Here is a 21,444-nt window from a genome sequence, read left to right on the forward strand (position 1 = left end):
CGTCACATTGTTTTTACTACAACTTTCATTAATATACCTTCTTCATTCCGCTGCACCTGTTTTCCCACCAGAAACTTCATCATTTTGATCGCTATCAGAATGGCTATAAAAATTAGTTCAACAATCCTGTTGAACGATGTTGACAATTCGGGGCGTGTGCTCGTGATCGACACAATTCCATGTCATTTGTTCTGGCCATGATTTGGGTATGTTAGCACCCGGGCCCGATCGAGAGATCGTAATTATTCAAAGCACATCCCCAACATTTTCCATCGTCTGTGCTCGATTTGTTGAGCTTGTTTTGATTTCTTGTTTTTCTTTCCTTTCATTTCATTTTGTTTTTGCTTTTTTTTTTTTTTTTTTTTTTTTTTTTTCTGGTTTTTCTTACTCGATCTTTCAGTTGGCCTGTTGTCAACAGCTGTTGCGTATGTTGTAATTGGAATAAACATTTTGTTGTTGTTGTTGTCCCCTTCTTCTTCTCCTTTGTGTTTGATAAGAGTACAAATGCCCGCAGATTGTCGCAACGCAAGATTTGTTCATGTTGGTACATTATCAGCTGCCGGGTTACTTCCTCTATGTCACGCTTTAATCGAATTATTGTGTAAAATATATACGTCATTTTCATTGAATATAATATATTTTCTTTTTAATTAGTATTTATAAATGAAAAATCTTGCCTCGAGTAACAAACCTTAATTGCCAACATTGAATGTTAAGCGACACTGTTATTTAACATCATGTTGTTATTGCTACCACATGCGGCGCTGTTAACAGCTGGAGAGCGTCAGTCAGACAGAGAGAGAGCGAGCGGGAGCGAACGAATGAGCACGCTCATAATTGTGTTTGCATACACTGTCTTTGCATGCTCTCCAGCAACGACAGAGATAGCAACAATAACAAGAGAGCGACCGTCGCGACGGTAAAGAAATTATTTTGCATTTGCATTTTGACTTTGCCCTGAAGTGGCGCTTAAAGCGTTGCCAGACTGTCAATCGCTGTGATTTCCTACATTTCAAGATCGGTTGCACAGATTTGTCACGGGGCAATTTATCAACACTCGGGGGGTTGAAATTCAAGTGTTCGAATGAAGGCCAATAAAACATAGTTCGTAACAATGCAATTTCGATGGCCATCGGTCATATGCGGGCATGATAATCATGAGTGAAGTGTTTCGCATTTCGTTGAAAGTAATTTAATGTGCTGTCATTACATGCAATGAGGGTTGTTTTAAGAGCCGCATGCAACATGATCGATCTGCATGATATTATGAAAGTGAAGTGGGGGTAATATATATTTAATGTGGGCTCGTGTTTGTTGAAATCGAAGTAATGTGTTCTTGGGGGTGGCTGTTTCAATGACTGTTTATCTAGATAAAACACACTTAACATAAATATTGTCTTTCCACAGTCAAAACTTCTAACATTACTCCATGCTATTTACTCTGCGTCTTTCTCTCTATCAACATACATACATACATATGTCGTCACAAAACCCACAACAAAAAGCCCGCTTAGGCACACACACATACGCAGTGCCGATAGCTCACCCACACGTACACCTTTGCTGCTCACTACCTTGCTCTCTCTGTATTTACGCTCTTATATGTAATTATGCTGCTCCACTGTGTTTACTTTTTGTTTGCCACTGTTGTTGTTGGTGGTAGTGCGTTGCTCTCACATGCGCGTTCTCTCTATCTCTCTTGTTCGCTTCGCTCTCTACATTGTGTTTGCAGTGAAACAGATATTGTTGTTGCTGCTACTTTTGAGAGCTGTACTTTGTATTGTTGTTGTCGTCGTGCGTTTGCCTGCTGAGTGTATACAGTAATATGGGGTATACACGATTCGTCGGCAGATAATTTATATAATATAGAAATATACACATTTTAAATGTTATTAATAATATAAATGAGATGATGTTCGTATATAATATAAAAATTTCAATAAAACAATCGAAAATTATACATGCAATATTTTTAAACTACTTACGTGCAACATTTAGTATTTTACAGGGCATGTACTCGTGTATATTATCCGAACTCTATTCGACTCGTTTTCGTTGCCTTTGTCCGTCGCTTGCAGCTGGCTGTCACTGTTGCGCTGCTTGCTGCCAGCAGACTCTTATTGGATTTCAGTTCAGAAAATTTTTTCGCGCTGTGCGGTTGTGTGGAGCGGAAAGTTGAAATTCGCTTTCAAGTTGCCCAAAAGGTTTTTGTCATTTGTTTTCGCATTGTTCGCGCATTGTTGATTTCAATTGTGAGAGAAGCGGCAGCAGCAGCAGCAGCATCCCAAAAGAAACTGCAGTCGCTGATGTTTGTGTTCTATTCGTAATCGGAGTCGGTGCAATAAAACGCGGCAATATTTTCAGTTAAAAATAAATAAAAATTTAAATAAAAATAAATCCATAAGAAAAAATTGAAAGTGAAATTCGTTAATAACGGTAAATCAAATACAACGCGACGACGAGAAAAAATTTGTTGAATGAAACGCTCAGAGGAAAAGAAGCAAATATAAATTAATTGCTTAAAAAAATAAAATAAATAATAATAATTTTAAAAATCTAACGGCATACAAAATTAATATTCATATTCATTCAATGCAAAGTGTTTAACAGTTTAACAAAACAAATTAAAAGTGTTTCAACAATTTACTAAAGCGATTCCAATTAGAATTTGGGCTTCGACAACAGCACCAGCAACACCAACAATAATAAACATAAGGTAAAGAAGAAGCACAAATACAGTTACGGCCAGCATAGGCTTGCACACACACAGAGGCAACACAACAACAAAATAGCAATTGTTTTTTTTTTTTTTTTGCGCGCCCTGCATGAAGTTTTTTTTCTGTTTTTTTTTTTCATGTCAAAAGCTGAGAGCGAAAGAGAGTTTTTGCAACTGAGCTCATAGAACAGGGAGAGTTGTGCAGCATCTCTTCGAAAAAAAAAAAAAAACAAACAAAAAAACAGGACATTGTCTGTGTGCTGTGAGTGTGAGCGAGTGCGAAATAAAAGGAGTTTTGCTTTGCCTTCTGTATTCATATGAAATGAAGTTGCGGCACGAAAACTCTTTTAATTGCATTTCTTATTCATTAAAATGAAAAGGATGAAATATAATGTACATTTTTTAATTAATGACAAAAGTAGAATGAATTAAAATTTGAATATTAAAATTATTCTTTGCAAATTAATTATTTTCATTTTATTATATATGAAAAGTGGAGTAGTATTTAATTTAACAATTGAATAGAAACATCAAAAACTAAACAAATTTTAATTAAGTTTTTTTTTTTTTTTTAATATTTAAATCGAATGAAAAAACTTACCAGAAAACTAAGTAAAAGATAAAAATAAAAAATAAATTACAAAAATAAAATTAAGTAACAGATAAAAATAATAATTATTAAGTATTTAATGTAGAAATATTTCTATAAATAAAAATGAGCTAAAAAGCTGAGCTTTATTTAAGTTAACCCAGTTGAAAATTTTTAAAATTGGGATAATAAATTATAATTAAATTTACAAATATATATATGTAAACATATTTGACATATTAAATGATTTAAACTGTCTCCTATAAACACTTAGCCAAAATCAGATGGAATTATGGTGAATGATTTATGTAACAATAAATTAATTTTTAAAACTTTTATGATTGCAAAAAAAAAAAAAAAAAAAAAAAAAAAATATATATATATATATATATATATATATATATATATATATATATATACACATATATATATATATATATTTACTTATATTAATTTCTATATATATACATCGCATTATGGAGCTGCCTTTACCAAAATATAGCACGTTTCGAAATCAGAAATCTGATCGGAAATCTCAGCACCGATGTTTTAAGTATAATATCAATTAAATATTCTTGGGTCCGATGACATTTGCAATAAATAATTGCGAGGTGTTGGATTGCGCTCAATAATATTTGTGAATACAAATTGCTGAACATCTGTGCCCGGAGCTTTCATTCAATCTATTAGCCCGTTCACATTTCCGACCCGACTATAGTATATATACATATATGTATATAGCTTAACTTTTGTTGTGTTTTGCTTTGTTTATAAACAAACAGAACTGAGAAATTCGTAGCGCCACTTGAGGTAAACGTACCAGGCCGATAAGGTTCAGCTATATAAAAGTAGCTGACATTAGTAAGATGTTTACAGATAAGCGAGTTGTTGCGGCTTTATGCTTAGTTTTCCAATTTTACTATGTTTGTTTACTTAATTCTTTTCGTTTCGTTTTGTTTCTAAGCAGTATTTTATGCCTATTTATTTAGCACTTTACCTACTCAAAGTTTTATTGAATTTAGCGTTGAAATACTAATATATATATGTTTTTATACTCATTCAGGAAAGTGAGGTGAGTATGTTAGTTTTGGGCAATGTCCGTATTGGTGTTCGTCTGTATGTCTAAAGATTTAAAAGATGATATAGTGGATATATGTTCTACAGTTTTAGAGCTAGAGCTAGAGCTATCCTCCAATGATGCCCGTAAAACTAACATATATCATTGGGGTCATGGCAAATTTAAAAATAGATCTGACTGCGTTAAGGTCGTGAATGAGTATTCTGCGGGCGGTGACATCCGATTGGAAAAGCTCTCCTGTTTTTGCGGTTTTAAAGCAGCTTTTTCCATTGAAATACATTTGGCAAATTAGTTCTGTGTTTTGGCCCAACATGTATATGGCTTTTGAGTGGCACGGCGGTGACTCGCTGAATAGAAAAATTTTGGATGAAAACTCATGGAAATTCTTTTCAACTTTGTGTGGTTATAGTGAATCAATAAAAGAACCAGCGAGCCAGCGAACCGGCAGCAGGTGAAACTTTTGCACAAAACTAAAAAAGAAGAGCGCAGAGAACCTAAAAAGAAAATCAATTTACAAAAGCATCGATATTGTTGTCAATGCCGTTCGTCGGCTCACTAATGAGCAGTCAAAGGGGCGAACAAAGGGGGGAACAAAAGGGGGCTGAGACTTTTGTTGCCAAAGAAGATTTAAATCAGCATCGAAACGAGGGTTAATCAAAGCAACAGCCGAGTCATGTTAAAAGATAGAAATAGAGAGAGAGAGAGAGAGAAGGCGAACGAAAGAGAGAGAGAGACAGATTGACAGTAAGACAAAGAGAGCAAACATCTTCGGTTATAGTTGCTGACGTTTCGATACGAGTGAAATTTTACCTAGATTTAAGCCAATTTTATTTTTTTTTAATAAATTTTCTGCATTTGTTGCTATTCTTTTTTTTTCATTTTTTGGGGCCCCCCTTTGAGACTAATCAACGCTTTGTTTGCTTAAGAGAATTTTTAATAAACTTAGTTTGTTTTCTTTTTGTTTTGCGATTTGTTGCGCTATTTTCTTGTAATCGATTTGCAGCACGTGTTTGAGTTTCGATTTTGCTCAGCTTTCCATTTCATGCTAGCTATAAAAGCTGGCTGCTATAAAAGGTCTGTGCTATAAAATACGCTAGTAAAATATTCTCTTTGGTTGGAAATTTTTTAATTGATTATGCCTTGAATTTTTGTTAATAAAAAATGATGTATGAAGGGATACATATGAGATATACAAGGCCATTTGCTATAAAACGATACATGCTCCATAAATTGATTTAAAAATAGGTTTTAAATTTCACTGAGGTGATTTAGACTATTAAGAGTAGATATAGCTTTGATAGTATTTAGTCGGTTTGATAACTCCTTTAATAATTTAAGTATTATTTGTTGATAGTTTTTTGCTCCTTTATTGTAATACTCCCCCATAGTTATCTTTTAAAAATAGAGACTGTTTAGTTCTCATCCTCATTCTTTTATTGCTAAGTTCTTTCCTTTAAATCTGCAGCCTGTAGATTATTGCCATGCTTAATGCTATATAACTCAGATTAAAATACGATTATTTTTTCCTGTAACATGTTCGCTATGTAACGGCGAATTTATTTAAGTTGAGTGCTCTCTCTCGCTCGCTCATTTATCTTCGTCCTTTAGGCTCTTCCCAAACAAAGATCGCTGATTTGACAGCGTCTGCATCGCAGCTCGCTGCTATAAAACTCAGCAGCCAAGCCGCATCTTTAAATTGCTTATGCATGCTGTTTCGCTCTCCAAGCGCTCTCCAAACGTTGGAAAAGTAAATTGAATATTTATAAATATACAAGTATGTAGCCAAAAGCAATCTCTCTCGCAGTCTGCCTGCTATAAAACGCAGTAGCTTATGCAAATGCTGCCCTGCTTAGAAATTCTAATGTAATATATTATTGTATTTTGTTGTTGCTGCACTTCGTTTGGCAAGAGACGCACAGACGCACGCACGCACACAAATATATAGTGCCACTATTCGCATGCCCTCAGGTGTGATTTGTATATGTATATATTTATATATTTGTTTATATACATATATATTTAATTTTAACTCTTTATGGTCCCGTTGAAGTGTCATATAGAGATGAAAATAAAGTTAAAAACAAAGAAGAAGAAGAAGCAGCAGAAGCAGCTAACCCACTTACGATACGAGCCCCTCAACTGCTCCGTTTCCTAACGGACCTCAAATGCTATTACCATAAGTATTTACTTTGCAGTTGTTGCTGTTGATTTTTTAAGGTTTTTTTTTTTTTGGCATTTGCGCCATTTCATTTCATATTTTTTTTTCTTATAATTTTTGGGTGCCAAAAGTACCGTTAGACGAGCGCGTAGCCCCTCCAGAAGAGTAGCCAAATACGCTTTTTGCATGAATTGTGGTCAAAATTTAATTAAAAAAAAAAAAAAAACATAAAAATTTTAAAATTAAAAAAAATCCAAGCTGCTTGAGGTCGCGGTCAAAAAAAAAAATATATATATATATGATAAGGTAGATCCATAAAAGTTTTGCTAAAGTTTTGCCCTAAATAAGATGGAAACACAAATCGCAATCAAACATTTCGAAAGCGCTTTAAATACACCCAACCCAGGCAAGGTCAATGCCATTCATGTTGTTAATCTGAAATAACACACAAATCTTTATAGAGAATCTTTACGCTAGAAAATCCACACGCAGTCAGTCGATCGCCTAATTTTAAAATTCTACATATTCTGCTGCAGCACACACGCCCCAAATGTTTGTGTATTATCGAACGAGATTAGAAGGAACCTAAAACTGAACTCGGGCAACAAAGTTCTTGGCACCCCCAATAAAAGAAAAACGTATTCGAGCAGAATGAGACCAAACATGAGGTATTATGCGTGCTGCACTATCATTTGATAGCCACAGAAATCGCTGGAAACTTGAAAAAATTGAGACTTTCATGGGTAGAACTGACTAGCTTATACCCTGTATAAGAGTTTTATAGCGTCTGAAGGCGCTGACAGCGAGGAAAAGGTGTGGGAATACTTGACTAGTACATAACCTGTATAAGATTGTTTTTAAAGTTAAGATTAATGTATATTTGAAATAAGATTTTGATTTATAAATACTATTTTTTGTTACTTTCTAGAGAATTCTTTTAAATAAACCCATACCAATATTTAGATTTATTTGAAACCATATTACTTACAATTATCCTCTTTAGGTTATTCTACTGTCTAGATGACTTACCCACTCTATAACATCTATCAAGTACTATCAATATTTCCATACCTCGTAATACTTTCACCTTATACACACAATCATCACATCTCTTTTATAGGTACATAAAAATAAATATGAAGTGGAATATTATTTTATAGATAGATCCTATACGATTTGGCTTGGCCTTATCAAATTGAATTGATATGGAATGTCAGCGTCATTCGTAGCAATTGGAAATCGACGTGAAGCTTATCAATGAGCAGCGCTAACCAGGCAACTGACACAGAAAAGTTTTGGAAGCTTATCACAAAGGGAGACCCCCAAAAACCTTGCGAAACCAAAAATAAAAACACGAACTTCCGCATAAATTTTGATGACAAATTTCAGATTCCGCCGAAGCGGCGGATGAATCTTGCAATTGGCAAGCTAAGCAAACAGGTGTAATAGTCAGAGACGGAAGGGAAGAAGTAGAGGGAGAGAGCGGGAGAGAGAGCGACAGACAGCGTATAGATAATAATACTGAGAAAACAACACGAAATTCATTGATACGCAAATTGCTCAACAAAGGTGTTGGAATTGTTAGAGTAAGACAGCGTGAGGATGATAGAGCGAGGGGGAGGGGAAGCGAGAGACGGCGGTATACGCTTTGCGCATTAAAAAAAAAAAAAAAAACAAAACTATAATAATCAGTTGTCAAGCAGCAGCAGCAGAATGAAACGTTTGTGAGTCTGAATAGATAGATTCATGTTTGTATATAATATATATATATATGAAGATGAAGCGTAACAGTAATCGCTAGCTAAACAGAACTTGATAACATTGACATGAGTCATGTCAGTCATAAATTATTATCCAACATTTTAATAAATTGTATACAGTTTTAATGCAATTTTGTATATTTGCTGATGCACATAAGAGTTACCCCATATTGAGTAACTACTGTATTCTATATTTCTTCGCTTCTATTTAGGAATTGTAGAGTCACGTATTCCCCTATCCAAGTGCGTCACAAGTGTTGGCATCAGTTATCAGAAATCTAGCGGCACATGTCTAGGGCATACAAACAAACAAACAAATACTTGCATATACATATGCATATACATATATAAATGAATATTTATATGTATATGTATATATTTATGTATGGCTGGAGCGATATAGGGTTTCTTGGTGTAGCTATACAAAATGATCAGCTGATTGCAATGTGATTTGTTCTACAGGAAGTGCAGTTTTTTTTAATTTGATTTTTTTTTTCTATTTCTATTTAATTTCTATTCATTTCCCAGCCATTTGATACTCAATGCGACATTATTTTACAATACGATACGAACGACGAGGTTGCTTTGCTGTTTCCTATAGTCGGAACCCTTTGGGAAATGTTTATATAGGGTATATTGTTTATGTTGAGATCTCTCTAAGCTCTGTAAGCAGCTGTTGATGTAGGAGGATTATATGAGATTGATAAGGATTGAAATTGATAGATGAAAGCTGATGGGAATCTATACGCGATCCAGAGATTATGAGGCTTCCCTTCTTTCATTTTTATGATATTAGTTAAAAATGAAATGAAACCAAATGGAATGCAACGGCGTAAGAGCTGATTATTGGATCTTTGTCTCTCTCTATTGCTCTAAGCCAACCCCTGAACTCACAACAGCAACGTTACAATGCAGTCGGGGTATCCTGGAGTCTAGCATATCCAATTAGAGCCATCTAACTCTTTTCCTTATCGATTTTATTTTTAAGTTTCGCTTATCTTGACAACTTCTATGATAACTATTCGCAATTAGTTAAATGCTATATATGTATATCTGATACTAAAAAAAAAAAAAAAAAAAAAAACACGAAAATTTGAAAGTCTAATCTAGATAAGCGACAAAAGCAAACAAATGTACAGAAACTAGTTTGATTTCTATTATGTTTAAATGCAGCAAAGCAATTAATTTATTGTGGGAGAATTGTTGGCTATATAAACATGTATTTCAAGGTATTATAAGTCAGAGTTCAAAGTATACATAAAGAGAAAGGTTATATAAGAATTAATGTGTATAAAATGCTCAAATTTATATTTTTGCAATCTTTGTTCTCTTTGCATTTGGAGCAATCGAGTTTGAGCTGAAGTTTAGAAAATATATTTCTTAAAGGTGAATACCATTTGCCAATCGCTGTCCAGTTATATATGTATATCTATAAGTAATTGGCATTTCCCTTTTGCAACTTATGTTTTTGTTTTTTATTGATAATTTAATCACAGGTCTATAAACAATTTATAGTGCTTAAGTGCAAACTTCATGACTAAACTAAAACACTTCTTTATTTATTTCTCTTTGCAGTTTCGGTGAGTCAAAATGTTTTCTGATTGTGTCAGAGCCTAAAAGGTAGGCACAAAGTGGATCAACTCTCTGGACAGTTTCAACAATTAGCCGCACTCATAGCACTCATAGATGAAAGCTGATGTCTGTTTAGCCGCTCGACATCTTTCGCATGACCTTCGCTTAAGTGTTATAATACAATTAGGACGCCTACGTCAGTTGCTATTTCGGTATGTTATAGGCCTCGATAGGCTTCTCTAGGCCTTCAATAGATTGAAATTGATTAGGCGCGCAACATCCACACAGAAATAGAGCAAAATAATTATTAAATTAAGCAAAAAAGTTCATATATACAATATTTATTTAAATGAAATGAACTCACAATGAATTAAAACTGTCTTGAGCTAAAAGCGATAGGCGTAAAGCTCATCAATTTGCAAATTTCTAGTGGAAGTTCCCCTTGTCTGCGATATGGCAGTAAATTAGATAATTAAGATATGACTAAGACTCTGCAAATATATTTTAGATAAGATAAATTGAGCTATATGATTAACATTATATTAGAAAGTCTTAAAATGTGTTTTTGGTCTTTGTTTGTCTCTTAGTAAGTCGCTGAATCAGTTTAAAATAGATCAGACTGAAATCATGCTGGTTTTCTCTGCCAACTGTCTTGGCAAGATTTTAGCCAAACTTTTTTTATAGCAGATAAAAATCAAGTTGAGTTTAAAAACAATTTATAGCATTTTGGCCAAGCTTTTCATATGGCTCAGACTGCAATCAGGTTGAGTCTCGATTGACTTAGCTCAAAAACAGATTGTTACATTTTGACAAAGCTTCTAATATATTTGAGAATAAAACCTAAATTGATTTTTAAATCCGATCTCGATTTATAACCAATTAGCCAAAAAAAGAGGAGACAAATAAATAAATAAAAAATAAACAAATTAAAAAAAAAACATAAATATAAAAAAAAAAACAAAAAACAAAAAATTAAAAAAAAAATCATTAAAATAATTATTTAAAAAAAACTAACTAAATAAATAATTAAAATCAAATTCAAAATAAAAATTAAATAATTTAGTAAAGAAAAAAAATAATATAAATACAAAAGATTTAATCAATATATATTTTAATTTATTGAATTTTTAATTAATTTTTATTTTCAACATGAAGATAATATTAATTGTGATAAGATAAGCTCTTAGTCTTATTACAATTTAGTGCTAAAAACTATAAAATTACATGTGTATATAATCTAAGTTAGCCAAGCCTAACCTTGGCTAATATGTCAAGAATCTATTGAAAATTAGAGCGGACCTATAATAATTATGCATACACAAAGATATACTATAACATTCATAGACTATATATATATATATATCGTCAAGTGAATTTAATTTTCGGCACAGCCCACAGTCAACTCTTTGACTTGTATGTATGTGTGTGTGTGTGTGTGTGTGTGTGTGTGTTTTTTTTTTTGGGTTTGTCACGGGCAGAGCTGTCAGGCAAAACAAAAACATATTTTTGCCAGACCTTCGAAACTTTCCCATTTCCGTGGGTGGCGTTTGGCACTTGTCAAGCGGCGAAGGTGGCCTGTCCGATGGTCGTCCATGGAGTGTCTCTTTAAGGTCGCTGCGTATGTTTGTTGATGTGCTCGAAGGAACTAGACGAGTCTTTTAATTGTTATTGTTGTTGTTGTGGTGTGTGTGTGTCTATTGTAATTGGTACTGAAATGTCATTCAATATGCCCGTTCAAGTTGATAACAATTTTCCTTTTGTCACTGAGAATTGGGTCTTGGTCGGATATGCGCACACGCATGAGGGCGTCAACTTCTGCGTCGGCGTCGCCGTCGGCGTCAGCTGATGACTAACTAGAAAGAGCAAGAAGAACGACAACAATAAAAACAACTTCAGCTGCTAACACATAATCAAATGTTATTCTCATTTTCTAATTATGAATTCTTCAGTTTTTGTTTTTTGTTTTTTGTTTTGTTTTTTTTGGCCACTTGTCGACAACTGGGTCAAGTCTATGAGGAAAAACGTTTAGCTATAAAAAAGTGAAATCGCAGCTGTAATTAAATTTTAAGCATTGACATTTACACAACTATTCTCGTGTTACTGACTCACTATGTGTGTGTGTGTGTGTCCTCCCTCTCTCTCGCTCTTCTTCTCTTTCTCTAATTACCACTTACACTTTTGCTAAATAGCTTCTTGATAGGCGAACGGAGGGAGGGACGGACGGACGGAATGGCTATTGTAATTAGCCAACTTATTTGTATTGCTTATAAAACGTTTGTAATCAAGTGTTAATACCTTGACAGCATTTACCTAAGCGCTGTTGCTGTTGCTGCTGCTGATGATGATAATGACGATGATTATGACGATGGCATTGCTGTCTAGACAGGGGAGCAGCTTACTGTTTAAAGAGTTTAAGCAACAGTGGACAGAATTCGAAGAGAGCCAAAGAGCTGCAAAGGAATAAAAGAATTTCATTAAGTAAAATTTTTATAAATATATAATTATTAATATTTTATGACTAATTTGAGTTGCTTTTTAAGCACAATTATATCTTACTCATTAATCACACTTCTATAAGTGCACTTAAAAACTTGACTACTGCTGTTGCACTTCCTCAATGCACGATGACTCCTTAGTATTTTTTAAATTCTGTCTGACAGCTTAATTAATTTTAATTATAACCAATTTCACTTGTCTCGTAATCAGCTTATGAAAATCAAGAAATTATAATGAATTATACATAATGAACTGCATTTGCTGTTGTTATTGAACGCCCACTCTCTCTCTCTCTCTCTCTCTCTCCTTTTCTCACTCTTTGTAGCCAATTGCACAATCGCATCATCAGCTGCAGACACAAAGCTAATCAATGGACCAGTTGCTGCAGCTGCAGTCTCTATCTCTATCTCTCTCTCTCTCTCTCTCTCTGTCTCGTTCTTCTCTATATTCATTTTTTGAGTGGGCTCAACTAAATGAAAAAGCTTCTTCATCAGCCAAAATGTTTGGCCATAAAAAGTCGCTATGAATCGCCGTCGTCTGGCTGCCCACAGGCAAACGCACTTAATATGCATTTCTCAATCGATCAATATGTCACATCTATCATTATATAATTCTATACAAATATTTCTCAATGCAACATTTTGGGCACAACGAGTCTAGCCAAATGCAGGTGACGCAGGTGACACTGTTTGCCCACAAACTCAATTAGGCGTCTCGTTTAGTTGTTGGTGTGGCCACCTTTTCGATTTCAGCCCACCTCACACACACACACACACACACACCCATGCTCTCTCCTTCTCTTCTCTGAACTATATCTGTCTCTCTGTTGACATTTTGCTTTGTTCGGCTTTAAGTTGTGTAAGTTGCGCTCAAAGCTGAACTTGGGCCCCATTGACATTGCACTTTGCGTTTTTTGTTTTGTTGCCAATTGATATTTGTTGACTATAAACTGTAAATAAACAAAGCTAAAAAATATATAAAAATTTATAAACGTTAATTTTTCATTCTAAATAAAACTGTAATATTTTTTTTAATATTTAAAAATATATTGCAAAAGAAAAAAAAAATTATAATAATATCTTTTTAATATTTAAAAATATATTGCAAAAGAAAAAATATAAAAAAAATTATAATAATATTTTTTAACACAAATTATATATATTTAAAACTTAATTTGCTTTTAAAATTATAGCTTGATAGTTAATTTAATTATTTTCCTATCTTTCGCACTTATTGCCATTTATTTATTTTTAATAACATCTACAAAATACAGTAATTAACTATAAATAAACAATCATTAAAGTTTTCCAGCGTAGGCTACAAATTAAACCTAAGCTAATTAAGATTAATTGAGTTTCAAAAGCCTTCTATGACAGCTGAAATAAATCTGAACAGCTGACCATATGGGGAGACACACACATACACGTATATCAATAAATAAATATTTATATGTATGTATGTGTGTGTGCTCATTTGATGCCCTTTGAGCATTTCCTTAGCCGCGTTTTAAATCGATTTAGAGTAAGGAGAGAATAAACCGTTAGTAACGGATTCTCTGTGACTGAGTGCCGCACGCTGACCACAACGAAAATCCGTTTTGCGACTCATCCCATCTCAACTCAGCAGAACTCAACCTCACCCACCAGCAGAACCCGTTGAAATCTGACTAAGCCAACGATCATACATACATAGTATAGCATATTAATACCCCAGAGATTATGCCAAAACCCAAAAAGCTATATTGTTTACCGTTTTACACAAAAAGAGTAAAGAAATAAATTTAAAAACAGAAAAAAAAAAAACAAGAAACAAATAAAGAGAAGGAAAACGAAAAGCACAAGAAAAAAATTGTATATTTATGCACTTCAACGCCAGAGCTAAAGTTTGGTCCCGCAGCACCCAGAACGAACTTCTTCAACCGCAAAATAATGAGTTGCACCAAAGCAAAAAAGAGATTGAAATAAAATTAAACAAAGGATTTTAAAAAGAAAGACAGTCTCAGTTTAAATACTCTACATTATATACGAATAAAAATAAAATATGGTGTTGAAGAAGAATATACTGAAGATATATGATGCATAGCAATATGATAAAAGATTTAAAATATACTGAAGATAGAAGATAAGATTGAAGTAAAGAAGAAAATGGAGCCGGGAAAAGATAAAAGTAAAACGTAGAAGATTAAAAGATGGATGAAGAGGAACGACAAAAAATAGTAGAAGGAAAATGAAATTAAATGGTATATAGGAGATGAAGATAGTAGATGCAAAATGAAATGAAATGGCAAATGGAAGACGAAAGATATAAAATATATATAATATCGAAAAATTAATATAGAACATATTAGATTTAAGATTGACTATAAAAAATAATATTGAGACAAAATAAAATAAGAGACAGCAATTTTAAATTGACGACTGAAGATTAATGGTTCAAGTCAGAAGGAGGCGATAGAACCTCCTAGGTAAAAGACATTTAATATTAGATATAAACAGAATTAATAAAATACCAATTGTATAATAAACATAAAAATGTCTCTGAGCGATTAATTTTGTCAAAATACAGTTAGCGAGACACGACTATCGATGCACTCTCAGTACTTCGAATGTATATCATATATGAAGAGCTCTTATGTATTTCCGTTACCTATATGATGACACATTTATAAGATATCATCATCAAGTGTATTCATACGAATACACCAGACCGGAGATACAGAGAGAGACGGAGAGAGAGGGTGTGAGAGAGAGAGGGAGAACCGCAACCAAAACAAAGGCGGGACATAAATCGGAACAGCAAAGCTTTGGGCCCCAAAGCAAGATTTTAACATTTTCATATGACGGACGGACACAACTCGACTCGACTCGACGCGACGCGACGCCTTGTCTTCAAAAAGTTTTAGGTCAAACCGCAGTCAGCATTTGCAGTTGCAGTTGCAGTCACAGCTCCTGGCTAACAGCAACGATGGCCTGCAGTTGAGTGCGTTGTCTGTCCGTGTTAGTTGGCCGTCGTCTTCGTTGTCGTCGTCGTCTGGCTGCATCCTGCGTAGAGAGCATATTAAATTTCAGAACCTGGCCTGGAACAACAGCTGTGCGCGCGACGCCTCTGGGGCAAGACTTGAGCGCAATGCGAAACCTGTTTTTGTTTTTTAAGTGCTCAAAGCCCAGACTCAAGCTCGGACTTGGAACTGGGCCCTGGCAACGACAGACGGCGGACGGCCAAAGACAGACAAAGCAGACGACGGACGGCAGCTGTAAACAATCAGAGCTAACTGCATGGCAGGCACTCAGCCATGAAAAATGAAAAATGAAAAATGAATGATGATAATGACGATGATGTAGACGAATGGAGTTGGAGACGTCGCCCCAACTTTGGGGCAACTTCTTGGTTATTGTTGCTGCTGCTGCCGCTGCTGCTGCTGCTAGTGATCTTTGCGCAGCAAAAGCCTTTGACCAAAAAGGCTTCATACACAAACACTTATTGTTAGTGTGGGCATACACTGAAAGAAAATGGGTTCATAAAGTTGAGAAATATTCTATAATGGAAATGAGCTTGGTTGCATTTGGTTTTACTAATATTTTGTATGCTCTTAAAATATTTTATTTAAATCTTAATAAATTTTTTAAATGAAAAAAGAAAAATAAATTTAAAGAATTTTTAAATATACACAGAATTAAAATTAGAAATTTCGAAATAAAATTGAGCTTTATCGAAAAATCAAGAGAGGGAAAGAAAAGAATGTCTTTTATTTATATACAATCCCATATATTTATGTATTTGTATACAATAACAATATTTATTTATATATATATATATACATATATATGTAAATTTGATTTTATACTTATTCGTCTAGGAAATAAAATAACAAAAACATAATATGACTAAGAATATAATTATTACATTATTAATGTTGATATGTGAGAAAATTGTGAGAAATATGAAATATGAAAAATATGAAAAAATATTAAAATATTATTGTTAATCGGTTTTGGATAATGCTTAAGCACTTCAGCATTATCCAAAACCGATTAACAATAATATTTTAATATTTTTTCATATTTTTCATATTTCATATTTCTCACAATTTTCTCTCCTTGCAAATTGCACATTTTTCTGTAAACTCATTCAAAACCAATTTAGTTAGTGATTTCTCTCAGTGCAGCGCGTACATTATGTGTATTGCTTTGGCTTGTGGCTTTGGTCTGGGCCAACAATTTCCTGCTCCTGGCCAAGTTGGGGTGCATCTACCTGCGCTGCGGCCGGCCAAGCCAGCAGCTTCTAAAAACCCGATTTCGTGCAAGTATCTTCCACACTCGCTCTGCCCTTTGCTTCGGCTGCTGTCGCTGTTTCTTCTGTCGCTTGTTTGCTTTATGGATACTCGAGCTCGGGATTTGCTATTCGTAGTCGTACTTTGAGAGCTGAAAAAATAAACCGGTTGCCAGGTTCATAGGCGCTTTCTGTTTGAAAGTCGATGCGCCGCCTCTCGCCTTGTCGTAGGTACTTATTCGTACTTACCTTACCTATGTACATAAGCTGCTCACTGCCCTCGCTCTACGCTATGCTAGCTGCTATACTACATATTTATTGTTTATTATTATATATACGCCATTCTATTCTTTTTTTTACAATTTATTCTCGCCTCGCAATGCTCGAGTGCACGCGTCCTCACTATTTGGAGTATTTTCTAGTGGCTGAGTCCGGCTTTATATAATGGAGATCAGCATAATAAACTTGTTTGTGGCTCGTTTGGTTTTGATTAAGTGGTTGATTAAAGGGTTTATTGACTTTGTTAAGCAGGTCATAATAGTTAGTGGAAGGTGAAGTCTAGATAGGTGAAGTTTCGATTTGCTTAACTTTTCGATTTGATCTATGTAGAATAGTAGCACACCCACAGACAGACACACATAAACATACGAAAAGAAGCGAAACTGAGCTGGTTTGCTGAAGACTAGCTTTGGTTCTTTATGGCTCTTCATATACGACTTTACGCTGCTCCATTTTGTTGACTTTACTTCTTGGCAAAGAGCATGTAGAAACGCCCTTTCAGCGACATGCCATGGCCTAGGTATTTAGCCATGACTTCAACCTGCGCATTGACAGCCAACTCTGTTTTTTTTTGCCTTTTTATTTGCTGATTTCTGCAAGTTACCATAAAAGTCTCAACTTGGCTCAGCCATGAAACTGGTTGAACTTTAACAACAACAACAACAACAACTGCAACAAGAGCCAGAGTAACAACAATCAAATTACATTTGGCCTGTTGGTGCATTTGGTGCACATTGCTGCCGGTTTCTCTTTTATGGCCAAGACTAGTTCTTGACACTCAAAAGCCCAGCGAGCAGACAGCAACGCCTACAGTTCAAATTGTAGCTACAAGTGTTGCCTCTCTACCTGTATCTATTATACTAAAAAAAAAAAAAAAAAAAAACACTAAATCAGAGATCAATTTTAACTGCTTGCCTGCGCTGTGACTACCTTCAATCATTCAATCATTCAATGCAATCGTAGTTCCAGTTGCAGTTGCTGTTGCAGCTGAGCGAGCCGATAAACGCAGGGGCATGCAACGAAGCGTGCCGTACTTACACACATATACACGCACACACTCACGCACAACATGCAACGATTTAAATCCCCCTTCATAGATCCCTAGTTCAACTACCCCTCTGCACCCTCTCTCTTCTCAATTGCCTCTCAGTTAAATGTAATTTAAAATCCAAATGCAGCCATTATACGATTTTGCCCACATAATAAATGATGTAAAAAGTAGGCGGGCGATCACAAATCCAAAGACATGACAGCACCGCATAGTTGGGGAGCTCAGGAAATATGTACTCTACCAAAAATTATAACATGAAAATGTTATTTGAAGCGTACTATAATAATATTTCACATATTATTTACGATCGTTTCGTTTCGTTCGCTCTTAATGTGTTGAAAACTCGCCTCACAGCAGGCAACAATTTTTATTTATTTTTTTTCGATTACATTTTTCGTAACTCTCCGCTGTAATAATCATATTCCAACAATGAGCATTAAAATCGAATAAAAGTCGGCTTAGAGCTATGTGCACTATATTGAAATGGATTTTTAAATATTTTCTGCTCTAAAAAGTGTTGCGGAAATTTTAATAAAAATATTTTTAATTGCGGCCGTGTTTATATAATGAATTTAGCATTAAAAAAAAAGTAATTATGCAAATAAAATATAGTTGCTTAATAATTATCACAAACTTTACAATGAAGATGTTAAATCGAATAGTTATCACTAAAAATTAAAATCAAGCTTAGACTTTTGAAAACATAAATGAATTTCGGGACAGACAAGTTAGTTGACAGACAAAATTGTTAAGTTATTTTCTAATTTATTTGTCATGCATAAGGGGTGGAAATGTTTTGTATTAGTTACTAATAATATAATAAAAATGATTAAGTAGAAATATATATATAGTTTACCCAAAAGCTTACAATGAACATGTTAAAATATAACTATAATTAATTATGATAAACTTTACAGTCAACAACATAGCGTATATAAATATGTATGTATATTTGCAAAAGCAAATAAAAGTGAGTTATATACATATATAAAAACCCCATATAGCCAAGAGCTAAATGCGTAACTAAGCTCCACTCGAATCAAATTTACCATGAACTTTGCAATGACCACACTTTTCATATGAGCAGTTACACTTAACCCGTTAGCTATACTTTCTAACCGATGCTTGGCGAATTTCTCGTTAGCGCGCACTAATATGCCCAGCGTTGACTTTCTCAGCAGCAGTCGGTGCTTAAAATGCAAATGAAAAGCATTTACCTTATGTAGATGCCGATAAGTCAGTCAGCGACAAATTTAACAGCAGCAACGGTCACAAAATGTAGCCATAAAGCAGGCCGCCGCCGAGCTGATCAGTTGTGTTTGCCAAGCAACTGCTGTGCGAAAAAAAATCGAGGTGTGCACAAAAAATAAAAAAAAAGGGGGAAAAAAAATTACAGATGCAAAAAAATAAAATTGTACGTACAAAAATTGTGTAAATGGTCTCTCACTCAACTGTTTTGAACGTTAATTTACGCCAACTGTTTGGCCCATGCACGTTGCCAGCTTTCGGTTTCATTATGACTCGCAACAGGCCAAAAACAAAAATCATGCAATTGCAGTTGCAGTTGCAGTTGTTGCTGTTGCAGTTGTTCTTGTTGTTGCCAAGCTGCATGCTGATTGCAACATTCATTTTGTATCTTTCGGCTTGCTGGCGCTGCTGCTGCTGCTGCTGCTGTGGTTAATCATATTTCTCTTGTTGTTGTTGTTGCTGTTCGTTGGCTATTAAATTAGCAGCTGCACACAAGTTGCTTTCAAAATGCTGTGCACAGGATACGAGTGCATTTCATAGCCACAGACAATAACACCGAAACTGTAACTTGGGCATGTGCCATGCGGCGTATGCGCAATATCTGTTTATGGCTGGCGTTAATTGTGCTATTGTTCGGCTCCTTGACATCCCAAAGGTCCTGGCTCAGGGCTGTTGAGCATGAACCTTGACTCGAATTTGATTTGCTGGGAAATAACTGAGCTATTGGCAGAAAGAGACAAGAGACTTGAGTTGCCATTGGCTGCCTGAAGTTACGAGGTATTTTTATCACATATATTTTTTACATTTTTATTGCAATTTTATTGTATTAAATGCTGGCGTCTATTGAACCCTATGCTAAAAACGCAATTTGCTCATTTAATATTGCAATAAACATGTATCGCTGGCAATTGATTAAAGACTCTTTGAACTATCTCTCTCTTTCATTTGCATTGTGGCCCCATTTATTGACTTTTCCAATTTACTTTAACGGTCCTATCAATAAAAAGTTGTCCCAGTCATATTACGTAGACGTATGTATAAAAGATCTGCCACAATTAATTCAAGTGCCTTTACAACTGATTTTTTATTTATTTATTTGGCATGCTATTGCCCTCTCTCTCTCTCTCTATCTCTCTCTGTCTCACTGTCTCTTTGTGGCATATGAAAATAAATAAAGTACTTATAAATCTGTCATATAAACCAGCACAACAGCTGCTGAGCAATAGATATTATTATTTCTATTGATCGCTTTCACTTGCTTCATGTTTTTCTTCTTTTACTTTTCTCCATTTTCAAATTATTTTTGTTTCGCATTTCATTTGGCGCGCTTTTATTATTATTATTATTATTTTATTTCACTTGTTATTATTATTTCAGTTAATTTATGTCAGCTGTTGTGCAGTAAATTTATTTAACAAAACGATTCTCTTTTGTTGTAAATTCATTGATTTATCAGAAACGCCAAAAAATATTTCGTTGCTTAAAGCATAAATAATTTACGTTAATAATAAATAAAATGCGCTCGAGTGCGTCGAGTTCCAGCTGGAAATAAAGTAAACCTAAATAAATAAGGAAGTTGTTGTTTTTTTTTTTTTTTGTGCTCATCTCTTGCGTTTTTTTTTTTTTTGTTTGTTTTCTTTTCCTTAATAAAAAATAAAAAATTGCGCATGCATGCAAATTGCATATTTAAATTGAACAACAAAAATGTGTGAGACGTGCTGTGCACTCAACACACCCCATATATCTACCCAGATGCCAGAAGACGATTCGAGAGGCGATCCTCCAAAACGTCGACACTTTCATTTTTTTTCTTGTTCACATTTGTTAATATTTTTGTTTCTTTCGCATGTTGTCAATGGGTGCGCTGCAGTTAAATCTGTGATAAATTGCGCGCGTCTTTAGCTTTTGGCAAATGCGAAATTTATGCTGTTTAATAAGTTTTTGATTTGTTGCTCGGACACATTCGAGTGTTTATCATTTATTTGTATAGCTGATTTATGTGCGAAACGGACCCTTGAGAGCCATTTATATAAGCGTAAACAAATACAAAAGCTAAACAAGTAAGAAGGCTCTAGTCGAGACTGCTCGACTAGGAGATACCCTGAACCCTCTAAGCTGATATTCTAATCATTCTGCATTTTTATGCACACATACATACACATGCATCCACACGCACGCATAAGCCTGCGCTCTGCTAACTGCGCAGTAAGCAGCGACTGCGCTTGGGC

General features: G+C 34.5%; 1 long non-coding RNA gene across 2 annotated transcripts in view; it reads left to right on the forward strand.

The window, feature by feature from the left end:
- Positions 1 to 2,111: 2,111 nt before the first annotated feature.
- LOC26527145 overlaps positions 2,112 to 21,444 on the forward strand; it is a 45,901-nt gene continuing 26,568 nt past the window's right edge. For both annotated transcript variants that reach the window (XR_001449391.3, XR_001449392.3), the window contains exons 1-2: positions 2,112 to 2,716; positions 9,877 to 9,881. This is a non-coding gene — a long non-coding RNA (uncharacterized LOC26527145). The remainder of the gene's footprint in view (positions 2,717 to 9,876; positions 9,882 to 21,444) is intronic.

Source organism: Drosophila mojavensis, unplaced genomic scaffold, assembly GCF_018153725.1.
Source record: "Drosophila mojavensis isolate 15081-1352.22 unplaced genomic scaffold, ASM1815372v1 contig_36, whole genome shotgun sequence".
NCBI lineage: Eukaryota > Metazoa > Arthropoda > Insecta > Diptera > Drosophilidae > Drosophila > Drosophila mojavensis.